Below are 12,217 nucleotides of genomic sequence, written 5' to 3' on the forward strand. Positions count from 1 at the left end.
TGAGGTTTTTCTTCAGTTATCTCTTTTGTTGCATTAGACTACATAAATTATTATATTTGTAACTGTACATTTTGCAGGCTGCAGCCCTTCAGCTAAGGGGTTGAGTTTTACTCAACCCATTGTTTATCATCCTACGGATCTCTCTGTATTGTTAGCTTATCTTCCTGGAAATGATTTCTAAAAATATTGTGATATCTGGCCAAGAACAGTTTCTTAACAGTTTCTCTTGGCATTTACTTAACCCAGCATTGCATATTGATAATTGATCTATTGGATGATTTAAAATCTTTATAAAGAAATTATTGCACCTGACAGTGAGTCAGATTAGCTACAAATTAGTGGCTTACCCAAATTTAAACATTTTACCCAAGCCATGCAGGCAAGCAATTGAATGAGAGAGGCATCTTCAGTGGGCAACTCTTCTCACCAACTCCAAAGGAAAAGCTGATCAAAATTTAAATTAAGAACATGAACAAAAAAAAAAAAAAAAAAAAAAAAGGCAAAACAACAACAACAAAAAGTCTTTTCATGTGTAATTTTTCCAGAAGACAAAGAGTGAAGGTGAAAACAGATGGATGGTAAGAGATCAGTAATATCCTGAAGGTGTGCAAACTGTAGAGTAGGCTCTTTCAACACTGCCATGTTTCTCTTTGCTGCCTTCTCAGTAGATCTTGGAAACTTATACTAAATATTTAACATTTGGATGGCATAATTTTCATGGCATGAATATCAATTTGTTTGAAAATTAGTTTCTATGTTTCCTGTTTTGTTTATTTGAGAAACAGGAGAATGTTATTTAAGAAAATGTAATGTATTTTAATATGTCAGATATGATGTTCAGTTCTGCAGAGTAAAAGAAACATTAAAGTTTTATATTTATTCTTAGAATAGAATTCTGGAAACTATCTTTTTTTTATAGCCTTTTTTTCATGTCTTAATTACTGGATGGTCTCCTGGTAGATTTTAGCTTTTACTAAAGATTGTAATTATGTTGAGCTGAAACCTCCAGTTCAGCTTATACAACTTTTCTGCTGAATCTTGTTACCAGTCCCAGGACAAATCTGTACTGAATCATAGATTCTGATCCATAGACCCTGCTTGTGTAAGAACACTTTTAGGAGTAAGGAAAGACATACTCATTAAGAAAATATTTCATCACTGGTATAGCTTTAGTTTCGAGAACCATTTTCCGAGTAATATTACTTCATAAAATAAAGAACTGAGTGTGAATATGTTTTGGTACCAAAATAACTTAAAATATTTGAAATATTTCTAGTGAATGAATTTAATATAAATTTTGTAAATTTTGGAGGATTAAATGTTTAGTACTAAGAAGTACAAAATATACCTCTGTTGAATTTTATTTTCCTATTAAAGCTAAATGCATCAGCTAATGTAAAAAGTTCTGTTTCACTAGTTCTGTAGAGTAATTTGCTCCATGAGCATTTGGACTGAAATCAGTGGAGATTTTGTGGAATAAGTTAAAATTTTCTGTGAAGTTGGAAAGAAAATATTTTTCTGACTAACAATGCCAAGAAGCAAATAGGGTGTAAATATATATAGATTCTGGTTAAAAATTAACAGCTAATGAAGTGGGTACACTACAAGGAGGGTGGTGGTGAATAAAGCACAAATCTCATACTAAAATAATTTTGGAGTATATATTTAATTTCTTTCCTACAGTGCTATCCTTTGCTTGTTGAATCCAAATGTCTGGTAGCTTAGAGTATCAGCAATTTTCCTTCCTTTTTTCCTGTGAATACTTTTTCTCTCAGTAATGAATTAATGGTATATCCAGGCAGAAGTAAATGATAAAATAAAAGTATTGCTTTGGTTACAGAAGGAAAGAACAGTGCCCTGGCTGCAGGCTCAGGTCCTGATGGCTGCTCCCAACACCCAGCGCAGCGGGACTGCCTCCATGGGATGAGCAGCATCAGGCACTGGCCTCCCTCAGCTGAGCATGCCTGAGAGGCACATTTGTGACTAAAAAGGGTTATTAGAAAGAGAAAGGATGATGTGCTGTTTTTCTGGAGGGAGTCAATCTACTTGCTGCTGGCAGTCAGGTAGTAGAAATCCTACAATGTGCAACCATGGAAAGATTAAAAGCCAGTCAGTGAGGTTGTTACTGTAACGATCACTAATATGAAATAGATAAGAGAAACCTTGAACTCTGCTGCATCCCCATGCAACAATTTGTGAAATCTGTGCTTCACAAAAGCAGATTTGAATTCCAAATGGTCCATTTTCGCTTTGAGTGAATAATAAAATCTTTTTAATGTTTCACTGAAGAAAACTTTTCTATGCATAAGAATTCCATTTGTAGATTTTTGAAATGCAATAGTGATTGGCTATTGTGATACATTATGGGATGTGTTGGGTTTTTTGTTTGTTTTAGGGTTTTTTGTATGTTTGTTTGGTGTTATTTGGTTTTCTTGGGTTTTTTTTTCTGAATATGAAATATTATGTTTTCACCTGAAAATCCCTACCAACTGAAATTTATGACTTGGTCATGTTGCCAAAAAGTTGATCCAGCACCATTTTCTTCCTTCCTCCTTTTTAATATTCATTTATCTTGATGTTTTCTTAAGTGATGGTTTCAGTAACGTTCTATTTTTTTCTGAATAATAATAACAATAACAAAAAAAATAATAATAGTAAGTTTTAGTATTTCAGAACATCTCTTGAGACCTGCTTGTCAGCCGACTTCCCCTCAGGATAGCTCAGGGCCCATTGGGAAATGTTGTATCTACTCTGGATCCTCTAAAGAAACTTAACCCATATTGTGTTCTTAGTGTCTGACCCATTAAAAAAAAATGTCTAGTTATTTTCAGGTCTAAAATCAGAGCAAAGCCTAGAGTAATCTTAAGCTTTTATTGTTCCAGTGATGTAAGGATCCATTATTCTGCATAGGTTCTTTCACAATGAGAGATAATTCAATTTTATTTATAGTAAGAATTATTTTTTTTATGCTTACTTTTTTTTTTTTAATTGTGTTACATAGATTTGCATGCCTCAGATGTATGCCACTAAAAAAAAATTACATGAACTATACTTAGAAATTGTTGGTTTTCTCCAACCTGAAATATGATGAAAAGGGAACAATAATCACCTTACTAGTTCTTTTTAACCTGTTATTTCAAATTCACTACATCCAGGAAAGAACATATTTGGGTGTTTGTCAGAGATTTGTAAGTTGTAGCAGAAGCAGTATACCAGCAAGAACAAAGTCAGATTAGTTTATTTTTGTTTTTTTAAATACTGTCTTGGCATGTGAAATGTCCTGAAGCTAAGGGCATTGCATAAATAGAAACTGTATTATACTGTGTTTATCAAATGCTCCTCGTCTACTGCACCACCCCCATAAATCCACCAAAGCTGTTATTATGCAGGGGTGGGAAGGTGGGGAGAATGGAGTGAAAGCTACAGAATGATTTAACACTGTGGGAACTTAATCAATAAGACTGTTGCAGCGAACTCCCAGGAAAGAGTGTTGTTTTCCATCCAGATGATAATGAGGCAGGCTAGCAGCAACCTCTGGAGGAGGAATGCTGGAGCACTGAATATGTGGTACAGCTTTTCTAGTTGCTAATTAGTAGTTTGAGGCCAGACACCTTTCTGCCATCCTGCTACTTGCAGTTTCTTTCTGGCTTGTCCCACATATTTCTTTCACTCCTGGGGTCAGTTGGTGCTAACTTAGATTCTGGAAACCAAATTTAAGAACAGTACCAAAAATTAAGTTTACCTTTCTTCTCTCACCTTTGTTCTTGGCATTATTAGTACATTTTGTATGGCTGTATAGCATGCAATCCTTCCTTATATTGCAAAAATAGTTTTTTTTCTTATTCCTTCCGCCTTGTATTCTAAATTAAGACAGGTGAAATTATTTTGGTGTTTGAAAAGTGTGGTCAGACTGGAAAATATCAGCAAAAGCCAAGTTGAATAAAAGTTTAACATAAGTAATATTTGTGATATGCAGATTTAATTAGTTTTAGGTGGTGGTAGCTTGAAGAGGTTGGGAATGCTTGTTCAGTGGTACTTAAGCTCAGTATTGATTTTTCTTACTTTTATCTGGAGTCCAAAACAGAACAGGGATCCACTTTAACAAAGCTAAAGCTGTAGCTGAATGATGCCATTATATCTGTATCTTTGCAACACATATAAGAACTAGAGAGAAAGCAAGTATTTCTTCCATTGCCTGGGAAGAATTGAGGCAATGGAAAATGAAACAGTGAGGTCAAAGTTGGCCGTAAAGTAGATGGCTGTAATACAATGTTGGACACTGCATCTAGTAGTGTATTGAACCCAGGTTTTTGAAGCCTATTTAATGGGAACATCTAAAAGCATGTTATAGGTAAGACTGAATTAATGGATTGTTTTGCTAAAACATGGGTAAAACCTGCTGCATTCACTAGGAAACACAAGATGAGATTTCTTTTAACATAGTAAAAATATGAATAGCAGTCAGCAGCCGTCCTTCCAGGTTTCCAGTCTAGTAGCATCACTTCTACACCACCTTACTTCTCTAAGATTATTTACTTTAAGATACTTGAAAGCTTTTCTTAAAATGTTTTCCACACTTGCTATAATTAATTAAATATAAGAACATATTAATTAAATTATTTTTATTGGTGATGCTTAATGGCATTTGTTGCATTTAGTTTTAGTTTACATAATATTTTTCTAATTCTTTTGTTTTCCTGACTCTTGATTGTCTCATCTTTTTGCTAAGCTTGTCATGACTCTTGTAGTCATCCAAAGCACCAGTATGATAGCAGGGGAAGCAGTGGAGAAATTGTAGCTGTGTGGAAATGTATTTTTTCCAGCTTCAAAACAAAAGGCCATTGAGACTAAAACTGCTAATTTGATTTTTGCTGATACAAGATGTTCTGTACCATCTTTAATATTTTTCCTCAGCAGATCAAGATTTATATAGAAAATACAGCATTATCTAGAGTTTCCTAGTGCTAAACATTAAAAAAAAAATATATTTAGATTTTGAAGAAGTAATGCAGATAAATTTTTTGCACTGAGTTAAAAAAAACCCACATTAAAATCAATTATTCTATTAATAGACAATGTGAATCAAACTCATATTCAAAAATATTTATGTTTTACCTAGAAATTCAAGTGGTGTATGCAAAATTACCTAGAAAACTTGATTTGGATACAGAGCTCCTGCAGAAATTAGAGATTAATTTCCCTAGGCAACTTTCATTTTTTGAGCCTAAAAATAGCACATTCACAAGATCATTTGTAATTAATAAATCCAACTGGTATGTAGAAACTACTGACAATTCCACTGATAGTATTATTTTCCATAGCATTCCTCTCTGTCCCACAGTAGTGGAATTGCTGTTGATCTTGTGCTTTCAAAGTAAGATGTTTTGGGCTGACACCTTTCTTTGGGTCAGTGTCTGGGGCAGCATCTACTGCTTTGGTTTTCAGGTCAGAACTGACATTTTAAGAGATAAACATGCCATCAGTAAATTATTTAGTACTTTAAGTGTCTGTCATTTCACTCCTTAATGCTGGTTCTCATCAGTGACTTATGCTGCAGAAAGGTTTGATATCACATTTGTATGGGAGGGTTGAGAAACTTCACAAAATTAGAAGATATCTTTATAACAGAAAGAAAACAGCAATGTTTTATTCATTGGTACATTGAAAATTATAGTGCAAATAAAGATTTAATTTGGATTTCAGCACAGGACTGTCACAATGTCATATGGGCAGAAATAGCAGACACCAGATCAGGAGTCGTGCCTAGTAGGCACCACAGTACATGCACGAGCACATGGGCACACAAATACACACACAGTTCCTAAGTACAGTCTTTGTCCTAATAGATATCCATATATTTCTCATGATTTACAGTGATTTTTGTTTGCAAACCAATTGTATTTTCATTTTCTTTTGTGCTTTGACAGGATATAATTATTTCTGAAACATATAATAGGATCAAAGCATATTTCATTATTAAAGAATTTATTGCATTATGTTAGTGCCCTCCTGAATGCATGAAAATGTTAATCCAGTTTTGTCATATTTTTCAAATAAGCAGTTTTTTCTTATGAAAATTTTGTGGAATTAATTGTTTGCTTTCTCCCAACATCTGAGGGGTCTATAGCTTCAGAAGATATCAGATAAAGGATGATGACATATAATGAGAGCAAGATTTGACTATTAAACTTCCTTTGACTCACTTTAAATATTGATTAGAGAAACACTTCTGGGCAAATATTTATATTGAGCAATAATATAATTCAGTGATATTTTTTTTTTTTTTTTTTTTTTTTTTTTTTTTTTTTTTTTTTTTACTTTTTGAATATCATTATGTCTTCAGTAATTTAGCTTAGAAAAATATATTGTTAGCCATGGATTATATGAAAAAGTCCTAGATAGACAAGACCAGGAAAGAAGAGTAAAATTTTCCAGCAGTGAACCATCATTCATAAGATGCAAAGATACTCTCTGCTGCATTGCTTATTCTGGCCTTTCCTAAGATTTAGGACTGCTGTATCTGGGATATTGGCTTCAAGCAATTTCTTATATAATGCTACTGTTGTGACAGATACTAATGAAACCATGCTCTTTCTAGATATAGCTGATATTGCATACATAGGTAGAAGAGGTAATTTCCTTATTCACTTAATGAACTCATCAAGGATGAAGGAAACTTCCTGCATCTTTGACTATCTCCTAGATTTTATTAATTTTTCAACAAGAATAAAGTTTTTTTGCATGTTTTTGTTTACTTGTTATATACCATATATAACAATAACTGATCCTACTTGTAAAAATGGGTGATGTTCTCTTTTTAGGGGAAAAAAAGCATGTAAAAAATTCTCAGAAAAAATCTTATAAGAGTAAGAAACATCAACATATTTGTGTTTTAAAATTTCTTCCAAGTTCTTACTCAAATTGTGAGGAATCCAATATGTCTGCTGAACATAAAGGCACCGAGTATGTATATTATACATAATATTTGAGCATCATCTTGGTGTGAAGACCCTGTGTGTTGTTTAATGACTAGTTTTCATTTCTTTCATTATGTTGAACCTTTGGTTACTAAGCACTCCAAACATTCACTGAAAGTTTGAGGTACCCAGCTTGGAAAGCACCTTGGACCCTCCCCAGCCCAAGGCAGCACTCTCAGCTCTGCTGTCACACGTGAATGTCTTGCTTATCTTGGTGTTGCTGGTCCACTCTAAGAACCAAATACTCCAGAGGGGGCTAAAGAAGCAAGTGCTTGCTATGGACTTGAAAGGATATAAATCTTGACAGTGGTAGCTGAGGAGGGAAAGAAGGGTGTGAAGCCAGTTATCCAGATATATCAGCCATATCCATTGATCTTTTCAGCAAAGTTAGATCTCTGACAGAATATTTTTGCCTTACGTAGAAAAATCATTAAAAATTTAACAGCATGTATTCCTATTATTTTAAGTCCTTAAAAAGATAATTTTTACCTATAAGAAAAATTCTCCTTGGTCAGTTTCTGACCATTAGTGTCCATGTCTATGCTGCTACCTAGATTTCAAGCAAGCTGCTTTAATCTGGGAGAACTACAGAGTTTGGTCTATTGCCTGTAAATACTTTATGAAATAGTCAAATCAGTTTTATCTTGTTTGAGGTTGTAATGCATCAGTAATGAATGTATTACAGATGTGTGCCATGACAAAAACCTGGCTCTATATTAAAATGACATCCATATGTACATATTTCAGTACAATTGAATCTTTCAAAGTTTCATCTGAATTTTGAACTAATGTTTAATAGTTAATTTTAGACTGTATTAAAATAAGAAATTTGTGTAATATTTGATTTCTGATGTGTAATATTGAGATTTCTTCAATTCCTTCATCTGAATCTGACTTTCTTACTGGAATTCTTATAATTCATATTGTTCTCTGTCCAGTAAGAAGTAATGCAGCTTATTCTTTAGACCCATTTACTGAAGTGAGAGGAGTATGTACTGTCCTAATTGAGTCAGGAACAAAATCCACCTAGTGGTTTGTAACAGAGAGGAAAGACATGTTCTAAATACTCTATACTGAAAAACTCACAAAAGAAGCCTAGGTTTCAAAATCTTTAAGTGGTAAACTAAGTGAATAGGTAAATGCTTGAGGTGTTTTTTGTCATCTCAAGGCATGCAAAACCATATTCTTAGATATATATGGTCTGTGTGCTAAAATATGGAGGCAAGCCTGAAGTAATGTTCTAGGAGAGTACTTCTGCTTTTGCCAATTAATGATCTGGCCTTAGGGATTAGTCCACAACCTGGCTGAAGCAAGGGTTTTTCTCAAACCAGTGAAGGTATAATGAGCCAGAGGTGTGTGGGTGTGGAGTAGCCACAATTTAAAATTCTAAAGTTATACATGTGTCTCAGGAAAAGCCCAAGCTCTCTATGAAATGGAAAATATAGTTTTAATTTGTCTCAGGAATGTCAATGAATCTAATATAATTTATCAAAGAAGGCATTTGACAACAAAGCAAGTGCATGTTAAATATGTTTCTGACTCAATATGGAACATCATGCTGTGGCAGTGTAGCCAAATCAGTTTTTCTGATCATTCAGTTTACATGCTGATCTAAAGTACAATAAGACTTTTCTTTAGTGTATTATTGATGTCTGATTTTTCTACTTAACTGTTTTTTGTTTTTTTTTTTTTCTTTCTGGTCAGATATTGTCCAAAGCTTCTATGAATGTAAAATTCTGAGTGGGATGGTGAATAAAAGCATATCTAGTTCTAAGAGATATCTTGCCATTTTTTCCCCTTCATGCTTTCTAACAGTGTTTCTGACTTGTTTCTGACTTCCTGTAATTGTGTTCTTACAGCAAGTTATTTCTCTGTATATCTAGGCTGATAGATCTTTCATGTCCAATCACATTTTTCTTATATCCAAAGTGACAGATTTTTCAAAACTTCTGCAGCTTTGTAGTTTCAAAACTTCTGTAGTTTCTGAGATACTCCAAGACTTATGATCTCCTTGGTTTATTTTTTCATTTTTGTAAATACATGGTCCAATGTAATGTGAAATTCAGGATCTAATTTATTTAGTTCTTATTTTACTTTTGTTGCTTTCTGTGTTCAAAGTGTCTTCATCAAATGTCCAGTATCCTCTTCCCCAAGCTACTGACATGCTTGGATTAGGTCTCTCCTTCCAGCATAGAAGCCGAGCATCCTTCCTTATTGCTGTGACATTTAATGTAAGCACAGATTTAAGTCTAGTTTTGCTCACATTTTCCTGTATAATTGCCAATCTGGACAGCATCCTTACTGACAGTTATTGTGTAATGTCTTTTTTTTAGTAGTCTTCCCTATGCTATTGTCCACATGTTTTGTCCTTGTCTGTGTGAAACTGTAGCTGTAAAGGCTCTACAACACAATGTACTTCATTAGTGTATAGTACCTAGTAATGTATAGTTGAGAATGACTGAATCTAGGATAACAAAAACACAGGCCTCTGTTGAACTCATAGATCCTCAAGAAAATGTAATTCCACATGTAAAATGACAGAAAATACCACATTGAGAAAATATCCTTGATGGAAAAGGAGATTTGTTAAAACTCCACTCATTACAAATTCTCTGAAGATATGTAGGACACCAGAATAAGGCTTAAACAGCACTTTCAGTAAGCAACTGCAAAAAATAGATATCTTAGAATAAAGATGTTAAGTGGTGGTGTTACTTTTTTTGATAGGATGACAGTCACGATGTTTTCAGTTGTTCTCACTTAAATCAGCTAAGAAAACTAGTTATATTAGAGAAATTCAAAGAGTATTCAATTCCATATAAATATAAACCACATGCTTTTTCTAACCATTTTCTAAGCAAAGATGTAAGTCTAAAAGTGTTTGGGAGTTATTTAAAGACAAGCTTAAATATTGCACATGCGGGGAGCTAATTGAGTGCTTTCTCTGGGACCCTAAGAGGTCTGGGACCTTGGACAGAAGACTTTGGAAAGTTGCTGACTAATCCATATTTTTAATCTTTAAATTTTATTTTCCTAAGTCTGACCAGGAAGATGCTTTTAAGAGTATAGGCAGTACCTTGATGCTGTGGGTACAGTAGAGGGTCTGCAGTGCTGTATAAAATACTTTAGGCAGAGCAGCATTTGCAGGGGAAGCACCACAATTGTAACTCATAAAGATTAAAAGTCCAGAAAATGTCTTCTTTTTTAGAAAAAAAGAAGAAGAAATTGCATGAATGGAACTGCATAGATTTTAAACTTTTAAATTTCAATATTTTCAGGCTCTCTCAGGACATCACTGCCTGAGTGCTACCTCAGAGAACACCTTTCACAGAATCAGTCGTTGAAAATGCAGTCAAAGATGACTAATTGTTAGCTTGGAAGAAGCAGGACATAGAGTGATTTATGTCTGAGCAAAAGCAGTAATGAGATTCTGTAACATTAACACTACAGGAAAAACTGAAATAATAGAGAAGAGATGTGCTTTTTCATTCAAAGTGTATGCTAAATGTGTATTGTTCAATAAACAACAACAAAAAAATAATGGAATCTGGGAAGAAATCCCATGATAAAATTAAAATTTTGGCAATTCTTTAAATTAATCTCTGACTTCAAGTCTGGTCCCTGTAGAGGTAGGGACCTGATTAGGAGAGACTTTGGAAACAATTGCTGGGAAGTAGTAAGATCTCCACAAACTCAGAGTACAATAACCTAACTTGCTTTTTCAGTAGCCTTGTCTAGGGTGAAATATGGACTGAAATTTTTAGTCATGCACACTTTTTTATAGAGGCTAATGAAAATCAGTAATATGGAGTACATTGACACCATTCTTTGTACTCTTTGCTGTTGTTGAAGTCTCAGACCTGAATGGGACTATTTTTATAGGCACTAGTATATTGCTGCTCAAATTATGAAAGAAAAATACAGTGATAAGAAGACAGAGATTAGAAGCAGAAAGTCCAAGGGAAAAATATGGTATCATGGGTATCATGCAAAAAAACATGTTAGAGATATCTGTTTCAGCCTGTTGCATATGTCAGAGATGTTGAAGATCAAGTTGAAAGAAAGATTCTTGTTGATACAACTTGTAAAGGTTCTTCCATGGGACCAAAGCTGGAATAGATTTGAAGCTAATTCTGGGCTAAGACTCACATTTTCAGGACTGCCCTTTGGAAGCTACTCTAGGAAAAATCCAGTCATATGTTTATTGTCTCTTAACACAGTAAATTTAACATCTGGTAATTACCCATGTTGTAGCAGGCATAAATTCAAACATATTATTAGATTAAATGTTCTGATTATTACATTGAGATACATACACTGATCTTATGAAGTGGTTTAACAAAGGGAATTAATCAGACAGTAATACACAGAGGATACAAATCACAAAGGACCAGCTCTGTCACCTTTAGTTGCCCCTGAAGTGTTGAATTACCTGTGTCCTTTATGCTTGGATGTGCTTCATGCTCAGATCTGGAGAACTACTATATTCTATACTAACAGTAGCTTCCAAAATAAATGTGTTTAGATGTAACAGTTTTGGATTAGATCTCTTTAATTTCTTTCTCAGTTTGACAAACACGCTCAGCAGACACACAGAAGTATGAAAATGGAAAAATCCCCCAGTCCCCAACCAAAAGCCACAGACTGGGAGGAAATACTTGTCAGAACTGAGAAATTATCAGAAGTACTTAATTTCTTAGATTCTCAGTGAATCCTACAGAGCCATTTACAATTAAAATGGAGAATCTCTTAGAAGCTTTATCTTTTGGTTGTGGGAAAAAAAAGTCTTAATTTCTAAATGCTTAGACTCCATTTTTTATTGCCTAAACCAACAACTTTTCCAGCCTCATATTGCTCAATAAAAAAAAAGCACAACAATTTTGATAATTATTTTAATTAAATATAGCAAATGAACTTTGAAATATCATAGCAAGTTAGGGCTTTATTGCTGGGATTTTATAAGTTTCACCTGTAAGAGCTGGGGCCAGGATTTGGAGGTGGGGCTGTGCACTGACAGTGTCATGAGTGCAGTGATAGCCAACCATACATGCCCACTGTTTTGCATCATTAGCGCTGAAGTGAATCTCAGAAAAAAAAGAAAAAAGAAAATGTCCAGTCTTTTTTATTACGTCACTTTTTTTTCTCTTTTTTATTTTTTCTTTATAAAGCACCTAATTTAGGCCACAGACAAAAAGAAAATGTATCTTGAATATGCATCACAGGTTCCAAAAATGAAAAGA

At 34.0% G+C, this 12,217-nt stretch overlaps 1 protein-coding gene across 24 annotated transcripts in view; it reads left to right on the forward strand.

Annotated features, from left to right (window-relative positions):
• The window catches only part of LOC144246068 (uncharacterized), a 198,336-nt gene that overhangs the window by 51,404 nt on the left and 134,715 nt on the right, over window positions 1-12,217 (forward strand). The gene's annotated exons all lie outside the window — the stretch shown is intronic.

Source organism: Lonchura striata, chromosome 3, assembly GCF_050655825.1.
Source record: "Lonchura striata isolate lonStrDom1 chromosome 3, ASM5065582v1, whole genome shotgun sequence".
Taxonomy (NCBI): Eukaryota; Metazoa; Chordata; class Aves; order Passeriformes; family Estrildidae; genus Lonchura; species Lonchura striata.